The 22518-nt window shown below is 41.6% G+C and overlaps 1 protein-coding gene across 1 annotated transcript in view; it reads right to left on the bottom strand.

Moving 5' to 3' along the window:
• The window catches only part of LOC131261762 (uncharacterized), a 173756-nt gene that overhangs the window by 10207 nt on the left and 141031 nt on the right, over positions 1-22518 (bottom strand). The gene's annotated exons all lie outside the window — the stretch shown is intronic.

Genomic DNA, 22518 nt, shown 5'->3' with positions numbered 1-22518 from the left:
TTGTTGCAGTTTTTGTTTGCACACCTCAAACGATCTTCTGCCTCGGAGGCAAGTGTTCAACAACAATCTAATTGAATGCTGGAAACCGCCCAGCTTCGGTCACCTTCTTTCTTTGGCGGGTCGGTGAAGGTGGTTTAAAACTCTCACACTTCGCCCAGCAGGGGGAGGGCAGAGTGGCGTCTGAGTTTTTCCATCGTTTGGTCGAAAAAATGCTAATTTCGACTAATTTCAGCATTTTACTTCTCTCGGTTTTTAATTTACCTCTCACCGCTCAAGAACCCACGGCGAAACGAACGAAGGCCAGAACGTCCAACTTTTACGGACAATTCTGCTTGATGACAATTACGATGCCTTGGGGGTATTTTTACTCCTCCCCCGATTTGCAATGTCTGAAAGGGCTTTCCACTCCGACAACGAAAAAAAAAAAAACATAAAGCATCATGGAAATTTTACGACAAGGACACTGGGTGACCGATCAAACTGCCGGCCTGGGAGCATTACGGACGTACCTCAACCCATGGTTTAATTTTTAACTTCATCTGTCCCAACGACACCATCAATCCAATTAAATTGATTGTAAAACTTTTAACCAACTATTAGCCAAGCATGGACGGCGAGAGGGTCACAATTTCCGTTGTCCACCAATTGCCGTCGTTTGAGGTTTTGACTTACCCTTCAGTAAAAGAGCTAGGGTTTATGACATACAGCATTGCCGGGGAGCTTATTAGGATTAGGAATGATGAAAACTTTATTTGCCATATGTTGGAAGCGAAAAAAATGTATCACCAATACCAAAAAAGGTATCACCGAATTTTGTCAGTGAGCAACAAATCGAACCTTTATAGAATACGCAATTTAAATACGTTGGATCATAGTGGTTTAAAACCATCTTTGACATGTGTACCAAGCATTTTAAGCACACTTTTTTAGTACAATCTTTTTTAATAGCATGTGTTTATAAGCTTTCTTAAACGGTTTTCGAAGGTTAAGCAAAGATTTGGCTTCCCAAAAAATTAGTTTTTGATATTACTATAGTTTTTTAAGTTGCATTTTCATTTTCATTGGGGCAAAATCTGTTTATAAAAAATACGTATGTAAAATGATAACCATAGCAGTCAACATATTAAAACGATTTTAAAGTATTATGGTGGTGAAAACAAGAAACGTTCATAAGAGTTGATGAAAACTTATTCCTTTTTAGACAAATCTAAATGTTCTGCGTGAATTCTTCTTAACTAAAAAAAATTAACATGCACTTAATTGCGAAAATGAAACACAAAAATCATCATAATCACATTGTGTTTAAAAATGTGACAGTTAACGACAAATTAAGCACAACAAGAAGGGTTTCATCAAATGCAAGGATAAAAGGTGATAATTAAAAGAATATGCATTTTTTCTGCTGTAATTTATGTTATGCGAACCGATAAAAGGAACGAACTCTTTAATTTCAATTCACTCCTTCAATTTCAATTTCTCTATATAATTTACGGCGGATAGTTTCGTTCAAAAACTATATTTTTAAAAATATTGTTAACTAATATACAGCTTCAAAGCCACCATATTATGATTTTTAAACATGAAACAGGAAACAAACGAAACCTCAAGAAAATAAAATTACGCGCGATAAAGAAGATGTATTTTCATTAAATTTAATGGATTTTGGCGATAGGGTAAAGATTTGCGAGCGCCGATAAAAAGCGAAAGAAACTCGTACCGGCGCAACCGAGGAGTCATACTGGCGATAAACGTCTCTCGACTGTTGTTCAGACGAGCGTGTTGTCCTTTCCGCACAATCTCGCTACCGGATACCGGCTAGCTAGTGCATCCGTCAGCTAAATGCGACATCTCGGGGCTGCTGTTTCTGCTGAAATGCTTTTCGAGGACGTGCAGAAGGGAAAGACGGGATGTGTTTTTAGATTAAACACGTTTACGGCTGTTGATCTTGGCTCGTATACACGCGCGACGTGTGGCGGCTCTAGAGGACGGTGAATCCTAAAATGTGAAATCGGTAGCAAAACCCCCCGGGCGAGAAGGATTGGTGAATCCTTGAAAATGTTCTTCCTGAAATCACATCCAGCGAAGGGAGCATGACGCGTGTGTGGCGGTCCGGCGAAAGGGTGTCGTTATCTTGGCTTCTAGTTCGTAAATTCATTTTCCGCACTTCCCGGAACTCTGCTGCTCCTGGTACCTGAGGCGAAAATTAGACCGAGCAGCGCGCTTTCCATTAAGGGGTAATGGCGGTGCATTGGGAAAGGCTCCACCGGGGGAGGGAGGGGGGGGGGGTGAAGGACCCCGCCCCGAAGGAAGAGATAAATCGTACCGAGAAAATAACTGATGTCACCTTAATTATTGTGCACACCGTCGAATGGGGAAAACTTTCTTTTTTTTTTCTCTTCCTGCACGTCGGTAGGACTTTTTCCCAACGCAAAAAGGAAGGACGTTGTCGTCGGCAACGACGACGATGAACGTTTCGTTGCGGTTCGGTTGCGGTGATTATCTTCGGCTGCGCCAAAGTCATAGTGCAGCACCGGGATGAAAAAGGGAAAACTAATTAAATTAATTGAAACTATCAACTGGCTGCATTCGGTGGAGACGGAGCTGGTAAAGGGCAAGGGTGCTGAGGAGTACTTCTTTTTTTGCCATCTCATTCCACACCGGTTGTTCCGAGAACATCATGCCTTAAAGTGAGTCTCGGACCGAATGGAAATATACGCATGTACTTCCAGGTCGTTTCACCATCTCTCCTTCGAAAGAAGAACACGAAAGCCACATAATGCGACCCGTGGGATGGGGACGCGGCTTTTCCAGCATTTCACGACCCACGGCACAATATTTTTCCCCGGGTTGGAGAAAATGCGGCAAAAATGTCAACCCTCGATGATGACAAATGATCTCCCGATGGGTCGTGGGCTTTTTCTGCGCCAGCCGTCCTAGAGCTAATGGATTTGAGCGAGCGCGAGGTGAAAAATAGTTTTCTCCGAACGCATCGATCTTTGGGGTCTAGGACTGCTTTTCCGAGTTGGTACAAATTTGCCCCCCCCCCCCCCTTTTAGGAGGAGTTGCAGTTGGAGAAGTGCAGAAGGAAACCAAAAACCGGAAAAAAGAACAGAACGATCGTTGCCAGTTGAAACATTTTCCCCTCGACGAGCTTTGTTTGCCCAACGTTCCCGGAGAGTTTCCGGGCCTAAGGCGGTTTCAGTCCGAGAGTCCTTCTTGAAACTTTTGCTGCTGTTTTACTGGTGGTAATGCAAATTTCATAGCCCTCGTCTAGACGGACTGCACCATCCATCGTAGGTTTTGTTCGGTTGTCTTTCGGAACGGAAAATTGAACGGCAAATGTTTACTCTGAAAGCAATTCCGGTATCTCACCGGGAGGGGGGAACGATTGCCTTCCCGGATGCGAAAGCGGGGCCCGCTGTGCAGTGGAAAGAAATTCCCAACCGCCAAACCCATAAAGAGGACCGTGGAAGTTGGCAGGATGCATTCCTCGGAGCGTCAAGCAATCGATTCCTATTCCACACCAAATCGATGAAACCGGCGAGGGTTTCAGAAGGCCCGTCATTGAACGCTATCGAAGATGGCGTTGAAGTGATTGCTTTCTTTCTTCGCCCTCAAATGGTAAATGCTGCTGCCACTGCAAGGGTGATTAGTTTCTTCCAATTTGCTTGTTTTGCTGTCCTGTTCAAGTGGTGTCGGTATTGTTTATTGATGTTTTTTTCCTATTTTATAATTGCGCTTCTCATAGGACACGTAAATTCTATCGAAACCGTATTGATTGCCAATAAAGGTTGTCTCGTAAGGATTGGTAATTTTACTGATTGATTTCAGTTTGAATAAATTAAATAAATACAGGCTTTCCGTAATGCAGATAATGCAATAGAAGCGGTTCATGTTTTGAATAATCCAATATGAAACAATTTACAAATTTAATTGTTAGGTACAGATAAATCAGGGTTTGGCTTTATCGAGAAGGTTGAATGTTATCACATCCCATTTTTGTGATTAGCTTGCAACATTTCAATTTCAGAAGTGAAATGCAACGCTTTAAGTTTTAAAAGTATCATGTATATTGTCGATAAAATTTCTTAAGACACGTTATTTAAGCTTCTTTTCTTAATTGTTATTTAGCAAAAGAGCCATTTCCTGGTCCCTCAGCGAATACTCGCAATTTAATAATGAAATAATAACACAAACAAAGCCATTTCTTTTTCAAATTACATTGATTCAAAAACTTTTCCTGAAAAAGACAACCAAAGGAAGGAAAGAGCATATTTAAAGTATAAAAACACATCTAATGACATCATGGGAACGTTGGGGTCTAATGACTTTTTTTCAATCTTACACGATGTCTACAACACAAAATCCAAAACCCTTTCTTTTCGGGTGTGGAATTCCCCCCCTTCTGTTTCTTTGCAACCTTTAACAGAGATCATTTTCTTCATTAGAGTGTATCCTTGCAAAACACTTCTATTCCTTGTTTTTGTTTGTCAAGTTTTATGTCTTGCATCTCGAATCAAAAGAATGCCGGCCAGTCAGCCAGTCAATTGGGGTTGGTTTCGTATTTCTAACGAAAGCGAACGAAACCGAAAGGGCGATGAAAAGATGCTGAATGCCAAATATTTGCAAAAAGGATTATCATTATCAGAACAATCGTCGTCACGGTGGCTTCCGCTGGAACGGACCGGTGTTAGATTACCCGAATGAAAAAAAGAAAAGGTGACCATTTTTTACCCATCTTCGCCATGACAGTTTGCGGATATTGAATCATATGTCAGAAGGACATGATTGAATTCGAAAGAGTGCTTTGTTAGTAGGACGAAGGCGCAAAAAAGAAAGGTCCTTTTGGGGCGTCGTTGAAGAAGTTCGTCCCATTCGACGGTGATTAATTTTCACTTCCGTCCGCTTTTTGCTAGTTTTTCTTAGAACAATGAGCTTCTACTGTCTTCGGGTGACTCTGAGGAATGTTCTTTTGACTAAGATCTTTAGAAGAAGCAACCACCAGGAATGTGTGCTGCAGCAACTACCGGTTTTCGGTCACCTTTGCTCAGTCGAAGAATCACTTTCAGCTTTCGACGTAAAAACTAAAGATGCCAAAAAAGGCGAAAGAAATAAATTCACTGTCATTGTGCTTTATGAAAATGGTTGAAATTTTGCATAGTCATTTGTAAAATATGATTGGTTGTGAATTATGAAGGCAAGAGAGGCATTTACCTCTCTGATGACCAAAAAATGTGAAATACTTATATTTTACATGAATTCCCATTTGGCCCGAATGTTAAGTTAGTCTCTTGTTTGATGTCTTATTGTTTTTCTGAAATTTTATTCCTCAGATTGACGTCCTATCTCAAGTTTTAAATATCAAAATAACTTTTTGAATATTAAACACTGTCTAGGTGTTTTTTACCAAAAACCTTTGGAAGAAAGTCCTGTTATGTTGGAAGGAGCTTCGTGAGAAATTATTCAAAAACATCAAATATTCATTGTCGCAAATGAAAATGTTCGCTCTCCCTACTTTTCCACTGGGGATACGAATTTCCCGATGTCCATAATACCGAGAGCGCTGTTAGAACCATGCAACGGAACCTGGCTACAGTGGATCGTGCACTTCAATGAGCCGTTCAATAATTTACCCACCACAACCAACCAACGTTCGGCCAACCTCAAGGGCCGCCGAGTTGAGCTTGATTGATTCCTCAAGAATGCCCGGAAGGCTTGTTGATTGATTTCAGCCATTTTCATCGACCAGCACGATGTCCACCAGCTTTCACGAGGCCGGTCTTGGTGGAGGCCGGTCGGTGAATGACACTCAACGTTTGCACGGAGCTTTAGGCTCACAGACCGCCAAGTCCTGAAGTGGGCGAGTTCAGGAGGAGAAGTGATTGAAAAATGTGGTCCAATCAGGGCATAACTTATGTGTTTGCTTAACATAAAACCCCTCCGGAACTGGCAAAGGCGACCGAGCCGTTCAGAATGGTCAGTGAGGCGTTTGATTGGAGCACTCTGTTCAGTGCACCTTCAGCAGAACCGAGCCCGTCTTGATGAGGAGCTCGTCCTCCGACTTGGCTCTAAGGCTTCCGAAAAAGCGTGTTCCTGGCAAAATCCAGACTCCAGCCAGGGCTTAGGCGATGGACTAACTTTTACCACACACTGACTAAGAAATTATTCGATTCGGGTTCCGTTGCGAAAGATCAACCCAGGGGAGGTGGATTGTCCGTTCCACTCACCGTTTATCCGGTGCCAGAGTGCCAACAATGAATTATTGCATGATAATCACCGCTCCATGCCGTCGGTGTGCGTCACACAAGGGACCTCCCTGTCCCAGTTGGTGCTGGGGGAAAATGGGCATCTCAAGTACTTCATCCTACCGAGTGTGAGGCGGCTGGGGAGGTTCCCGAACAATGGACCCTGGGACAGAATGTGGAAATCACCTGAGTATACATACTTTTCTCAGCGTCCACATTTTGACTGAACTCTCCAGTGATACACGGCTTACGAACGGAAGTTCCTGTTCCAGCGACATGCCCTCTGTAAGAAACAGAGTTGGACTGAGGCCTCTCACAAGAACTTATCAGGAAGTGATGTAAGTAAGGTGGAGCTACAGAGCGCCGGAATGCGGGTAGCCCCATCGGTTCTAATCGGTTGACTGACCAATGTTCAATGTAGTACGTGATGTCCATGTAAGTTCGGCTCTCCTCCTCCATCGCCATCACGCTTCCGGGACCCACTCAAGTAGCCGGCTGGCTCAAAGCTTTCACCGTAAATCAAATATATTTCAAGCGTTAAAACGCGTCCCTTTTCGTCCAGCCCGTTGCTTGACTTCTGGCGTTTCAGGTTCGTGCGGTTGGTGAAGGTACACAACACCGGTCGCTCTATCGACCCGAGCCGAACAGCAACACGCCCTGAGGGGTCCTTTTAAATCTGGGTGGACCCGGTGCCCAGGCCGCATGTCGTTCGACACTGCTGGTCTGTCAATTTGAATCACGTTCGACTAACAACTTCAATTTTCGGTCATTTACTGGTGGTCCGCACTTTGGAACCAATGGTTTGTTTCGTGTACACTCTGTGTGGCTACATAATTAGAACCACATGCAAATATACTAATATAAGTTAGTTTGATTTTGACTGCTATGATGCAATTCCCTGGGTAGAATGATGTATTTCAAAATTAAAATGTCAGAATCACTATCTAAACTGAATGTATTGAAGGTAAGTATTGTAGTGTCGGTTTTATTATTTAAATAAGAAATAACTTTCAGAACTTAAATTGAGTGTGCTGTAGGTTTGATTAACGTTTAATTTATATTTATTTATTAATTTTCAGAAGGGGCAGCTTGGCCGCATTGCTTGTTTGATTCTCATTGTATATTCTTTGATTCATATTCTTTAGGTGTCGAACTCTACAAAATTTGCTCAGAATTTAAATGTTTCATGATAAACATTTATTATAGGATCATTTTTGTATGTTGTTATTTGATGGTGTTTATGTATGTATGTTTATTATTTGATGGTGTTTAATGATTCAACTATGCTTTGAAGTATTTTGGTGTTCTACTGAAGGAAATTAATGTTGATGGATAAATCTTTAGCTAGGGTACCTCCATATCAAAAGATAGGTAATGATTACATTACAACGACCAAATCCAGATCTTAATCTCCGCAGAGTATAGAAGAGCTTTGCAAACGTTTTAACAATACAAAAGTGGCAAAGAAAATAAATCGCTCGTTAATTCATTGCACTTGTTCATCGTTTTAGCCAGATGGCGAAATAATCCTTCCACTAGCGACAAATCGATCCAGTCGGCCCACACTCCGGCGAAGTCCAGCAAGCGACATGCGGGCTCAAAAGGGTTGACAACAGCCAGAACGTTTAGCTGAAGCACGTTTTTCCTCCGAACGTCGCCGCTTTCCTGTTGCTCTCGACAGCATGTGCAGTTTATTTTGTCCCGGACTGGCCGGGCTTCATTATATTCCCCGTTTGCCCCCAGGGGCAACAGACCGACAGACCGGATCCACCCTCTCTACGGACAGTCGGATTTTTTTTTCATGCTGGCGTCGCGCGGAATGCTAAATCCTGGCTGAATGAAAGTGAAAACCTAAGGTCCCCGGGGTTCGCTGTGGAGAATCTTTCAGACATGGAATCAAACATGGAAAGAAAATTGAGTATGTGTGTATGTGTGGGTAACATTAGCAGACGCTCAGCCGGAATCGGACCCGGTCCCGCCTTCACCGGGATTGGTCTGCATACATAGGGGTAATTAAGCTGACGATGATGGTTTTTCCACACCGGCATTTCGCGGACACGACGGCAATGAAACCGACCGGGAAGGGGGGGTTGCGGGAAAATTAAAGCCACACCCACTCGACAAAAAAAATGGAAAGGAATGAACACACTTCAATTCGAGGGAAATCGTTACTTGAATGTCCGCCGAATGCGGTAGACTTCTCACTTGGAAAAACTGTCGAGCAAAAATCGATTTTTGTCTTCTCCATAGTGTTTTTTTAGTTTCTTCCACATTTTCTGATAGGAATAGTTTTTAGCAAAAAAAAAAAAAGAAAATAGATTTTCCGTAAAAAGGCACACCTTCGAGGTGGCTGGTCTGAAAGAAAAACACTCCTTTTTTGCAATTTGTGGCACTATTTCCAAGGCACGAATGTCCAAGGCCAACACAATGTCCCGTCGTCCGCTTCACCTGCCCTCGTCGTTTTTATATCCTGGTTTTTGATTATGTTTATTCTGCTGATCACCCGGGTTCATCGGACCCACCCACCGACCCGACGGGTGGGTTAGGAGTGGCCGTGTAGCCGTGCCCGGAATGCTCGATAGGGATAAAAGGATTAGCGCCGCCGGCTAGTCAGCAGTGAATCTTATTTATCCTCGCTCCGAAGCGAATGTTTTCTTACATTCTAAAGAGGGAACTGGACAAATATGTGCTCTCGGGAAGGGCTCGGGTAAACGCTTGGACGCCGTAGGGAATTTTATGATGGGAGCGGTTAGTTCCTCGTTGGGAATATGTTCGTGGATTAAAGTTGTTTTAATCCTTGTCTCTGAATGAAGCTAATGAATATAGCAGCGAACAACATTTGTTTCCGATAGAGAGCTTTACTTTAACATAATAATTTTCCTCGAGCAGGTTTTGCTCAATTTAAAATAATTCCTTGTTACCACAAATCGCGGAAGGAACTTAACGTAAATCATTCCAAAGGAAACGCCACTCCCATTCGCGATTTCGTAAGAGTGCCTGCCATGACATTGGTTGGAGCAATAAATATATTGCATTCCGCCAGGAATTCGCAAGAATGCCTTTGTACTGACGAGTGCATTATCGGGGTCAGTGCTGGGCGTAGCTTTGTGCATCTCTTCATTCACGGAGGAAAACACACACACTCTGAAAAAAAGCGTCCGGGAAAAGAAGTACCGGAAATGGTTTTGCGGTTCGTTGAAAGACAAACCGTGTGCGAAGATTTACGATGGAGCTGCCGGTAACGGCCAAAGCAAATCTGCGCCAAAGGGGCGTGCGAGAAAGGAGCTAAAGTTAAGACGCAACCTCTGAACCCGCGAGCGGACGAAAAAAAAGGGAAAAGCCTGGCAATGGACAGCTGCCAAAACTAAAACGAACCAATCTTCGCGCCAGACTTGAATCCCGGGGTGGAATCCCTTGTGCGGTCACGCCAAAAACGATGCGTGCCTCCGTAAGAGGGCATCCTTTTTCTTTTCCGGAGCAGTTGCAGCGACGGAACAAACAAAAATCGGGATGTTCGGAAAATCATTCGCTGGTTTCGAAAAAAAGAGGTTGATGTGGGGAAAGGAAAAGAAAACACTGTGCAAAGTGCCGGTGAGCGGTGAATTATAGACTTTCCACCGGTCTAGCGCTTCCCACTTTAAATCTGCCAACACTGACACATACACACAAACACAAGCGCGCCTGCCGTGTCGGACTTGGAAAAGCTCCAAAAGCTAACGAACCGAAAATTGTTGAAACGCGTTCGGGTTGGGAACATATTTTTTCTGCATTTTATTCGCCATCCATTCCCGCCTTCGTCTTTGCCAGCCAAATGGAGATGAGTGTCGGAAAACAAAGGAAGTGCCCCTCAAAGCAGGGGAGGAACAAACGAAGGGAGGAAATAACATCTTGAAAGTTATGACCAAAGGAGCTGAAAACTTCCAACGGTCCGAAAACGAGAAAGAGACCGAGAGACCTGGAGAGGATTGTGTGAGGGAAAAGGCATTGGCGCTTAGGTTCCCACTGTTGGTTTTTCCCTGGCTTCGGTGAGGCTAACCGTGGCAGCATGTTGAGCTGATGCTGACCAAACGACCTCCAACCCTTGCCAGGATGGACCTGGTTCGCGGAGAAGATCGTTCGAGTCGATAAATGCATTATCGCGTGCCAACAGAACGCAATCATTTCATTAAATCCCCATTTTTCTTATTGACTTTTGACGCCCGGGAGTTAGAGAGATGAGTATGTCATAGATTTTCTCAAGACAGACCCGAGGAGGAGTTTTCACGGAAGTTGTTTGTATTATCATCTTGTTAGGTCGTAATAGAGGATTGGGAGTACTAGTTGTAAGACTATTTACAAGTTGATTAATGTTTTAATACGTTGAGTACCACGTCATCCTAAAATGGGCGATAGCAGCTACTAGTAGTTCTAAAAAGTTTGAGACCCTTAAATAAATGAAAATGCAACATAAAACTATAGTAATATTAAAAATAAGTTTTTTGGGAGGCTAAGTCTTAGGATGGCTTTCGAAAACCATAGGTTTAACAAATGTTACAAACAAAATTTATTAAAAAATATTGTACTAAAAAAGGGTGCTAAAAACGCTTGGTACTCAACGTGTAAAAATCCAGGAATTTAGATATAATATGATTTTTATTATGTCACTAGTAGAATTAAGATATTCATCTAACATTCTTCAATGAAGTAAAGAAACTGAAGCGCTATCCTTAAAGCTTCTACTCAAGTAAAGATATTTTTCCCAACCAATGCCAAAAGAAGACTCATCCTCCAATTCCTTCCATTTTCCGCAACCCGAGATGGATCGGGATCATTATATATTACGCTCCAACAACCAATCCTTCACCCTGTACCCACCCTTAACAGTCAAACGGTCCGCATCGTTCCATTTCCGGGCTTGGAAGCGCACAAAAAATAATATAGTTTTCTCGTTTATCTTTAGCGTCCGTAGAGCGACCGATTATTCGTGTTTCATTATGTTTGCTGTGGGTTTTGTTTTCGCTTCATGCTTGTTTGTCAACGATCTCCCGGTTGTTTGGAGATCCTTACGGAGCATGGATCCTGCCCTTGCTTGTTATCTACATTAGGTTGCTTTTTGCTTCACCTTATCGATTGAATGGAGGTTGCTGGATGAAACGCGGCCAAAATATACGGAAAATAAAGCATATTTTCTATGCCATTTGCTCGGACGGGAAAGAATCTAATCGAGCATATCTGATGGATTTTTGGTGATATATGGACAAGCAAATAACGAGAAGAAAGATCGACTTTCCATTCCATTGTGAAGGTACAATGTGAAAATTGGGTTGCAGGAGAGAAATCGATCTTCAGGGCAAATAAACATCTTTAACACGTTGACTGCCATGTCACCCAAAAGTGGGTGACAGCAAAGTTCAGTTCTAAAAAGTTTTTGACCCATTAATAAATGAAAATGCATCATAAAAATTATAGTAATATTTTATATCAATTATTTGGGAACCTAAATTTTTGCTTAGCCTTCAAAAATCGTTGGTTTAATAAATGTTATAAGCAAATTATATTAAACAAGTTTGTTCTAAAAAAGTGTGCTAATAACGCTTGGCAGTCAACGTGTTAACACGTTGTAATACAATACAATACACACAATCGTAGTACAATCTTTTTAAATAAAATTTTCTTATAACATTTATTGAGTCAACGATTCTTGAAAGCCAAGAGCAAGACTTAACTTCCCAAAAAGTTGATATTAAATATTACTATAATTTATTTATTGTATTTTCATTTATTTATGGGTCAAAAACTTTTTAGAAATGATTTCTGCTGTTACACACGTGTTAACCCGTTGACTACCAAGCGGTTTCAGCAAACGTTTTTAGATCAATACTTTTTAATAAATTTTGTTTATACCATATGTTAAACCGACGGTTTTTGAAAACCTAGCTTAGACATAGCTTCCCAAACAACCAGTTTTTAGTACTACTATAGTTTTAACGTTGTTTTTTTCATTTATGTATGGGTCAAAAACATTTTAGAACAAATTGTTTCTGTCACCCGCTTTTGGGTGACGTAGCAGTCAACGTGTTAATAGAAAAGGATTTCGCTCAACGTGCTTTTAGTTTCGCTCCATCAAAATATAAAATAATTTACACAACATCCGCAGTGCGATCTGATACCTCTTTTACAAAGGAAAATTATTGTTTCATCCAATTCCAATCTTTTTTTTTAATTCAGCCACATCTAACCCTGAAAAACTAGAACGGAAATAAAAATATCGAACGCTAAAAACCGGAACGTCCCAAAATCCCTTCGAACAACGTACTCAGCAAATATTTGAACTTACTTAGCTGATGTACATCGGCGCTCAAGAAGATCAAAGCCCGGAAGTGGACCCGAAGGAAGTGGCTCACCAGTTCCTTTCCTCAGCCCCCCCGCTCATCCCGGGGCAACAAACCGCAAAATTCAATCAATGCGAAAATTTGCATAACAAATCCCTCTTCCGAGCCGACAGCTTCGAGGAGGCCCTTTAGGCTGCTAATGGGCCAACGACGGACTTCCGCTCCTTTTACGCTCGGGGGAATAAATATTTATCACCCACACTCGAGAGGTTCGGCACCGTTTTACAGCGACTGGGGAAATGGGGTGGAGGCCAAAGGAGACTCAAAAGCCCTCAGCAGCTTCCCCGCCGGAACGGTTTCAATCATGTTTACAAATGAATCAATTGACTCGCCTTCAAAGTTTTCCCACCGAACCGGGGCAGGATAATGAAATGGCCCGATAAGGAGTCCACAAAACCGCCCACGCATCAACGCCCACCCACCCCCGCCCAAAACTCGGGTAGGGTCTATTGACGCGTTTTCGGAAGTAGTCCGTAGCGGCGCTCATTTCCTTCGACAGCACTCACTTATTATTGATAACAGATTTATTGATTTCCAAACCACCGCGGGGAGTGGAACAGGGAAATTGGGAGGAAAACGGACGAGTCTTCGATGTTCAATTCATCATTATGCTTCATCGACTAATCGACGGTCGGTGGCGGTCTCGAGCGGGCGGATACTTTCCGCTTCCAACCGGGCCACGGATCACGAGCGCCATAAACATCACCATCGACACCGTACCACATCGTTCCGATTCATCATTCCGACCACACCGATCGGTCGGTCGGTATCGTTTTCGCTCATTAATTTCTCATCGAGTAAATCTCGGCATCCGGGATTCGATATCGATCCCACCGAATCCCATTTCTTTGCCCCTCATTTCCCGGAGGACCCATCCAAGTGGAGCTAATAATGAAAAATTAAGATCAATCTGTTACTCACCGACCGAACGAGGCCGCTTCCTTTTCCGGCGAGCATTCCGACAAAACCCAACCGACAGCATCCGTCTGTTTGTTTGCCCCTAAGCGGCTTTCGGCCGCACCAGACGCATTTCGGAATTGATATCAAATGCTCATCTTTGCCATTACTTAGAGCAAGAAGAAACAAACCCGCACCACCCTTTTCACTTTCCTAATCGCGAAAAATGAGCTCGTTACTCGGCGGGCGAAAAACTGTCGAGCATCGTTTTGACGTTTTGTTTTGCGGTTTTTGGAAAACAGGACGAGCGACACTCGCAAAAGGCAGAAGGCATGCTTGGGCTTGGGCTATAGCCATCGGGTTGGAATAATATTATCATAATTACGCTCGACGAGCTTTCGCACTCCATTTTCCGAACGCGGAAGCATATGGTGAGGTTGGTTGACAATGGCATTATTATGGAAATGTAAAGTGTAAAGTCGATAATTTCGAGCGCCAGGCAGCGGAACGGAACATCTTAATCCGGGTCGTTAGCAGTTTATAAAGGTAAATGGTAGACCTCTGTTTGAATGGGAAAGATTACGAAGGGATCTATGGAAGTGTTGAGAAGAGTGTTTGAACAGAAAATAATATCATAAGGTTTTTTTACCATAAACATTCGTATCTAAAAAAATTTTTCGATAGACAAATTAATACGTTGACTGCCAAGCGTTTTTAGCACACCTTTTAAGTACAATCTTTTTTAATAAAATTCGTGTAAAACATTCTTAACAGTTTTTGATGACTAAAATAAAGTAGCTTCCCAACGAATTGATATGAAATATTCCTATAATGTTTAAGTTACATTTTCATTTATTTATGTGGCAAAAACTTTTTAGAACTAATGACAGCTGGCTATCAAAAAAGATAGCCATTGCAGTCAACGTCAAGCATCAAAAATCTCCATCGGTTTGTTTCTTCAATTTTCATCAGATTGATAAAGATGCATAGAAAAGGTTCTTAACGCTGTTTCTTAATAGACGGCACACAAGATTTTGAAGCAAAACCAACAAGCTTCTTTGGAATATGATTTATAACACACCTCGAAATAGTAGCAAATTTGTTATGTGTTTAATATGTAAGAATACAATTAACAATAGACAATAGATTAGTAAATTAAAGTAAAAAAAAAGTGGAAATAGTATTGGAAGGATTGCTTTGACTAGCTTTCAAAACTGTAAGCTTCAAAGCGACACAATAAATACCCAAGACGGATTGGTAAAAGTTGCTTCAATGAAACATTTCACTTTGTCATTTAATTAAAAATTTAACGTGATGTAAAAGCTGCAATCATTCAAATCGAGTTTGATGAAGAATTCTTCAATATTTTTAAAACAATTTATCTTGTAGTTTGAGTTTACTATTCTTACTGGCATGCGTTAACATGAGATAAAAGAAGCTCGTTAGCTACAAAACATGTCTCTGGAAACTGAAATACAAAAACTTTCCAAACACGAGGTGCTGAATGCGTCATAGATCGGATCGGATTAGTTTCGTGATACTGCATCGTTCTGAAAACACGTGGAAAGTTTACCATCGAGTTTTGCATGCACCGGAAAATGCATTGGTCGTCATACGGATTTGTGGTTCCAACGAGGGAAAAGTGGCAGCTGTATCGAGACGTAAATGTTGGATTATCGTATCGGCAAACAATGTAAGCAGCAGCAATGCGCGATGCTTCGTGGATCGAAGGCAGCCCTTCGCCGTGCGATTCCGAATGGTTTAGTTCAACCGAAACCACGAATCCTTGACCACGAAATTGAACGGCCAGTGTTGCTGTAACCGATCCAGCGACCGTTTCTAGCGTTAATTGAAAAATCAACGCCAGCACGGGATGATTCCAAAGGTATGTGACCAAGAGGAAGAAGGGATGAATCGGGAGCAATAAATCTTCCACCGCCTAACCGTCGATTTGCCATTCATTACATCAATCATTCCGGTAATGCTGTGTTCAGCAGCCCGGCTATTGCCGGTTGAATTCTGCGTTGGTATTGATTTTTCCCATTTGAGCCCCAACGTACAGAACACCATTTGTTGGACCGAGGCGTCTGTTGTTTGCTGATTATTGCACTTCCAGCCTGTTGCTGGGCACAGTTTTGGCAGTTCTGGATCACTTTCGATTCAATTCCTATGATAACGACGATTCTGTATCAACAACGGTGATGTATGAGTTGACTGGCAATAAACAACTTTCAGTAAACAAAAGAAGGTTTGATGGAATTGGAGGTTCTGGTGTGAATTTTACCTTCAATTTAGGAATTCCTCTTGTTAGATGTGAAGCTTTCTTTCTAAGTTCCTAACTTTAGGAAATTTTGAAACACTTTTTAACTTTTAAATTATTTGAATTGAAAACACATTAGTTCAAAAAGTAAAAGCTCTTAAAGATGTTTACTCCATCCTTTAAGAATATTTAAAAAATGTACCCTTTAAGCCAATAAACAATGTGCAAACTTTGTCCATTCTGATGACTTTCCAGAAAATCATTAATTATTTACCGGACTGAACGTCGGGGTGAAAACAAAAAGCTTCCCCACCATCAACATCTTCGACCAAGCCTGACTGTTAATGCTGTTTGACCCACTAACTCCAACGTGTTTCGTCCATTTTGGGCTTCCTGTTTTTCCCACCAACGTAACGCGGAGCACCTGTAATTTTCTCGGACAAAGAAAGCACCGTTAAAGTCAGAACCCGTGTTGTCCGTTCGCTTTCTCATATTTTTATTTCTTGGAAAAAGGGTTCACTTCGGCCAGCTCCAAAAGGGGTTTCGGGCGAGGGAAAATGCTAAGATTAAATTATTCATAACTTGTACGCAAGTGTAGGGCGTGGGTTTATTTTTTTGCAAACATTACCACTGCCACCTTCCTGGAGAGCCGATTTTCAATGGAAGGACGTCAAAGCTTCGTTCGTTTTTCCTTGGGTTGCGGGTACGTTGGTGGAGCGCATAGAGGGTTGAAGGGGTAGGGTATCTTGAGGTGAAAGCTTTGTTTGCCCTTCGGAAACATTTACGCCATTGCACAGAATCTGAATAATTCGTCCGTGCTGCTTTCTGACGGACAAATGAGGCAGGTCATACATATTTTACATACTTTTTTGCGGGGTTGTGTGGGTGTGTTTTGAAATGAGTTTTCACTTTGGCGGAGAACGGTTGAGCCGCTTTTTTCACCTCGGTACATACCTGAAACGAGAAAAAAGAATTATACAATTTAAAGCAATTCATTTGAACATTGTTGTTTGTTTAAGTAATAATTTCACAAAAAAGATAATTATTTCTAAATTATTACATTATGTTTCTCTTCCTCAAATAAAGATAAACAAGTAGGTAGGGAAATGTAAGGCAATAATTTACTCATCATTATTCAAGCCAGTACTTTGGCGGAATATTATGAACTGGTTCAAATCATCCTCGGAACTCGAAACTAACAGATCCAACTAATTTGAGTTGTTTCGATTGAGTTGGTTGCTTTTCTGACTTTTAACCATTAAATGAAAGCATGATTGCAGAGTTAAATTAAAAAGGAAAACGACCGAAATACTCCGAACCGGCGAACTCAATTTTCCTGCTTAACAAAGCAAAAATAATTGAAAATTCAACTGGTAAAACTTTCATAAGAAATTGCATGCAGCTCAGTCTTCGACTAAGCGGAATGAGGATGCCGTTCGGGAGATTTTGCTCCTGGAATGCAAACTTCAACAATACAATCATTGCTGGGAAGCTTGTGGAATGAATAACTACAACATGCAGCAAGAACTAAATTAGATCGTGATTTCAGAGGGAAAGAATGAACAGAGGAAATGATTTCAAACAAGATGCCAAAATTGAAAACGAACTTGGATAAATTGTGGGAAGAGAAAATTATACAATGATCAGCACGTATTTTGAAAATTATTACTGTCAACTTGGTGTCTTTATCTGCTGATCAAAGATGAACCACTATATTGATTATTATAATTTTTTCTTATGTTTTTGACGATGTTTTCTATGGTTTTGTAAACTACTTTTTGATTTAAAGATCAAACATATGAAACTCTGCTTTGACTAATTTGAAACTATATTTTGTGTTTTTTTCATGTTAGCATCAATATCAAACTCAGACTATATGTAATTACAACCGTTTTTATCTTATGTTTCACCATTCCCATCACCAAGCAATCCCCTGTAGAACATCCTAATTCCAGGATTTCACCGGCAGTAAAAACACTCTCCCCTCAGGTAATCTCCTCCCCTCGAGACTATCCCTCAATAACCCCCCGTTATCGGCCACGGCCAACACGAAACCACATAAAATAGGATCAACTCCCAACCGAGTAGAAACTCTTCCCGAGGCGGCCGGAATTTTCCATCATCACCAGAGACACCAGAGTTCACTGCTTCCACCCGAAAATTTGGTGCTAGATTGGGCGTTGGAAAAAGTTTCACGTTTTCCACATCACCGATTTACCGATGTTTCGGAGTCCCTTACCGCAGAAGGATAATCCTGCTCGTGCGGTAAGTTCGGACGTACCGATTGACGTTCGTTGACTTGAAATTCTAAGCCATTTCCAGCGAAAGACCGGTTGCGGACTGAGTAATTTTTCGATGAACCTTTTCGACGGTCCTGTTTATTCCTTCAAGGTAAACTGATCCCTCCTAGAATAGGGGGACCTGCCTGTTCTGTTTATCTTTACAACTGATAAAAACTACTTTAAATTGAACGTATGTGTTCACAAATGGACGAGAGCATGATGCTTGCCATTTTCAATCCCTAGAAGGATGGCATTCTAGGAAAGCTAAACCATCCCGGAATGTTTCCTTCAAAGCCGGGGTGGATTTTCCGAGTGAAACATTCGAGATGCAGTCAAAAAGTTGCCGGATTCTTTATTTCAGATATCTATATTTTTAGACCAGAGAAAACCCCGGTTCCATGCACGAGAGAAAATAAAAACAAGCTTTCGGTAAGCAACACCGCAACGAACTGCGGTCGTAACGAATGGAAACCAATTTCAACCGAAAAGCGAATTTAGTTTTGACAACAATAGCATTCCTACGCAGAAGTTCCTTATCTTATATCGCACGACCGGGAAAATTCCTCGATAGTAAACTTTTCCTCGCATGCGGCAAGTGATTCCGTCGCATCCGCATCGAATTGGGAAATAAAATTCAATCAAATGGACAGACACAGCTGCGCGCGGACCGATCGGAAGGGGAGGGGTTGCGAAGTGATGTAATTCAATTTTGTTCGAGACAGGAAAAGTCACCGACATTCCGTGCGAAGGAGAAGAAATGGGAAGGGATAAGTAAATCCTAATCCTACGACAAGCGAAGGTCAGTGATTTTGGGGAACCATTTTTGTGGTGGTATTTAGTGGTGAACCTAAGTGAGTTTATAGACAAATGTGGTTGGTTCCTTATTATGAGAAAGAGAGTAAATTTATAGAAAAATTTCCGAGAAAAAGCTTCAAGCTAATTTTGAACTAATGAGTTCAAAACAAAACGAATTAAAAACATTTTCGAAGAAGGTAAAATAATTAGAGGACGAATTCAAGATGATCATGCACTCATTAATTCAACCTGTTATTCCTCCAAATTATCCTAACCTGGCACAGGTCGAGAGAGAAAACTTAATTAATCACTCCTGACCCAGATCATCCGGAGGATGGAAAGGATAAATCGGAAGTCGCAGCTTGTTTTGCAAATTTGCTCCCAGATTTCGGAATCGACACCGCGCAAACGAAGTTAATTTCCTTTGCTAGCTTCCAACGGATCCGGAAAAACAAGGTCAAGCCTCCAAGGGTCGCATTTCAACGAAATGAGCCGGTAACGGGACGGCTTGTCTCCGGGAAATCCGTTGGGAAATAACCGGCCTGACACCTGGTGACATCTGCGCCGAATAATGACCTGCCACCGCGGAAGGTGCCCAGTACTTTGACCGATTGCGATTGCGAACGTTCCACAACCCGACGTCGTCCGCGTGTCAGCGACCAAACTTGAGCGACAATACCGTGAATGGGGAGCATAATTTTTCTCCACAACCCTGTGCCGCCCGCCTGTGATCGTACCGGGATGCATTACGGACGGTATAATCATTCGATTATAATCATTTCTCATTTTCATTTCTAATGAATTCGTTCTAACGGCGGCGTTGCCGGCAGCGCTGGCTGCGGAACAGAAATCACTGTTCCACGCGGTGGAAAACCCGTGCCCCGGAACTACACGCCCAACAGATGTGCGCTCTTATTTCGCGCTTCCGGATGGCATATGTCATCGGCAGGAGTGCAAATGCATTTTGCATCGTTTTACTGCCGATTGATTGAAGACCGACCGTTCACCGTGGTGGAATGTTTATGCTGGAATAGAACCGGGGGGGGAACGGTAGCTCTTCGAAGAATCCGCCAGAACCGGCACACCAAAGTTCATCGACGGGGAAAATGCATTTCATCAACTGAGCTGTCAACCGTTGTGATGAATGATAAACGATTGGAGCGAGTGATTTGTTTCTGCATAATACAACTGTGTTGCAAAATTGTATTCAAAGACGAAACGTTGATGCAGAACAAAGTAATATATTTAGAAAAGTAGATCGAGATACTTGAAAGTTAAAATAAGTTTTAATTACCAATGAAATACTTTATTTCTGCTCTATTTTGTGTAGAAATCATATGGGAATACAGCATTAATGAATAATAAAATAAAAATGAATAATAAAAAAAAAGTTTGTGTTCATTTTTAACTGGAATTGAACGACAATTTAATTTATTCATTTCAGATTCCAACGAACATTTGAAAAGAATGATTTTTAAATTTCTTATTAAATTCTTAACCAACTATCCAGTAGACTGTCAATAAATAAAAATGAGTTGGGTGAAAAGCAATCAAGTCAACATTGAAGTATGAAGAATAGGATACACAGCAGCAAGTTGAGTTGAATTCAGAGAGTGGAAGAAAAAGAATGTATAAAATAGAAATTATCCACAAAAGAACTGATATAGAAAACCTCACATCAATTAAAATTGAATAATAAAGTAAAACAAACATTTTGTAATAACACTCATAGACAAAAAAAAGATAACTAATGAAAGATATGTGTTGGAACGGAATCGTTTTACAGTAGTTAGTTTGAAAAGTTTAAGATACAACAAAACACTTGCAACACCATTCTGTTTTTCCCTTCAATTCACAAGCATCAATCAGGTAATATTGACTTAGGCAAATACCTCCCCGAGGTTGGTTTTTTCTCAGTAAAAACTCCAAATGAAATCCAATTTTCCCCTTGCCATTATCTGTCGGTGTCAGACCCCTCGGGGGGAGGGGGTGGGCGAACGTAAGAGAAGAAAAGTCGCTTCAAAAACTTGCAAAACAGTTCAATTCGATTCGATTAAGCTTGATTCGATTGTCGGTGCAACCCCGACAGAGGACCGACTTTCGTAGCTTTAGTAGAAAGGCTAGAAGAAAAAGGAAGCGTACACTACAGGGAAGTAAGAGAAAGGAAAAAGAAGGAAAGTGGAAATAGGCTTTCCCGAGGCGAGGTCGGTAGGATGCTTTCACGCAAATCGCATTCGCCTGTTAGAAGGAATATGCGGCACAAAACGGGCATCATTGGGGGGCAAAAGAAGTCCCCAAAAATCCCATCAATGTTTGGCGCACAATAATGGACAGAAAAATGTACACTATTGAAAACTTTTATCAATGTTGGGCAAAAGAATGATTTTCTCCGATCCTGCACATGCACGATAAAGGTGCCATCATGCAGCGCTGTCCTTTTGCCGAGTTTTATTTTTCTCGTGTTGTTGCCCACTTTGCAGGAAAATATATTTAAATCTAATTTAAAACATGTAAATAAATCTTGTTTTCCATTTTGCTCGCATCGCACTGCCTGGTGCTGCCGGGAAAGTGCGCAGGAAAAATCGGTGAAAGCTGTCTCTCTCGTCGCCGGCCGGTTTCCTGGTGCGCGGCGATATGTTGTGTGCCAAAGCCAGTCGCGTCCCTTGCATACTCAACATATCCTGTCTCGCATCTTCGGGCTGTTTTCCTAGAATGCAATTCCAGGTTTCCGCCGGGCGATCGGCTTTTCGGAGGTTGTGTTCCGTTTGAATGTCTTCTTCAGCTACCGGTGTACGGTCTTGTGAGATGTCTATAACAAACTATGCACCACCCTGAAGCATCCTTCCGTCCTGCACTGCACGACGTTGGCTGTGTGTGTGGGTATGTTTGCCATCTATTTGCTATCCTATTTGTTTAACTGATTGTACCGAGTGTTTCTTCCGGCTTCGCTTGTAACGTTTCGAATCGAGTCGCTCTGGCCGGAAAACTCACTCACATGGCAAGCGTCCTGTCGGACAGACCAACTAGGTTTTGCTGTGTTAGCACAGTAATGATTCTAAAACACTCCGTTCGCTCCTCCGGCCATTATTCACCCGTCCATCGTGCAATCTCGGACGCTTTGGACAAGCAATTTCGAAAGCGACAGACCGGTTATTGTTTGCAGACACAGAAAAAAAGCACTTTTTATGTTGACCATTCATAACATGAGGAAATTGAGCTTACGATGTCCTTTTTGTTATCTGTTTTTGATGGTACAATATGATGCATTGGTTAATATTTATTATTTTATATGTTATAACGAACATATTTGATTTTGTTTAAGACAATTCGTATCAGTTTTCTTATTTTGATGTACAAAATGTAAAGCATGGAAAGTAAAAAACATGAAAAAATAAAATGAACAAAATTTCAAATATTTTTTCACTTTCGTCAAACATATCACAGAACACTTCGTTGTATTAAAAACAAAAGAGACACTCAAGAATAAACGAGCAATTTCAAATGCATCAATCTCAATTTCTTCACACTGCATAGAACATCTCGTCGTATGCTCAACGCTGCAAAAGAAAAGATTCATCTATTATCAATTTGACGTGCAGAAATTTTACATCACATCCTTTTCTTCTCCCTTACCCCCACCTTGTTACCAGCGAGAGATAAATGGCGGC

The sequence above is a fragment of the Anopheles coustani genome, chromosome 3 (genome assembly GCF_943734705.1).
Source record: "Anopheles coustani chromosome 3, idAnoCousDA_361_x.2, whole genome shotgun sequence".
Lineage (NCBI taxonomy): Eukaryota > Metazoa > Arthropoda > Insecta > Diptera > Culicidae > Anopheles > Anopheles coustani.
This window is presented reverse-complemented; position numbering and strand designations above follow the sequence as displayed.